Source organism: Myotis davidii, unplaced genomic scaffold (genome assembly GCF_000327345.1).
Source record: "Myotis davidii unplaced genomic scaffold, ASM32734v1 scaffold456, whole genome shotgun sequence".
Classification (NCBI taxonomy): Eukaryota; Metazoa; Chordata; class Mammalia; order Chiroptera; family Vespertilionidae; genus Myotis; species Myotis davidii.
Window position 1 is genome coordinate 1103908 of NW_006287375.1, and position 552 is coordinate 1104459.

Consider the following 552-nt stretch of genomic DNA (forward strand, 5'->3'; position numbering starts at 1 on the left):
GCCACCAATCCCAACCCCCTGCCCCTTCCAGTCCATCAAGGCCCGGGGAGACTGGACTCTGTCACCAGTGTTTTCATGCCCCAGCTTTATTGGAGCAGCAGGCGCTAATGCATCAGTTACAGGAATATTTCTTCAGGCACAGCCCCTCCATTACCACCCTCAGCCTCATCTGCCACCCCAACCCATCCCAGACGTCAGTTGTTCCTGATGCTCCTCCAACCCCATTTTCTGCAGCTTTAACCATATATACCAGGCTCCCATGAGAGGACAGGGTCTCAGAGGCTACCCTCAGTCCTATTACATGATTTCCATACTTCTATGTACAGAATAACACTCTTTAAGGCTTCCTTGAACTGTGCGAAATCACTGTACTCAGAAGTACAGTTCTTGGGTGATCCTGTTGGCTAAAAAAGAAATATATATTTAAGTCATCGCAGCAGAAAAAACAAAAGGGTCACATGGTAAACTCCCCATCTGCTAGGAGGTAACTTAGCATCTGTCCTAGGGAGGGGCCCATTTGCTGATTGTGGAGCCCAGAGCCATGGGGAAAGA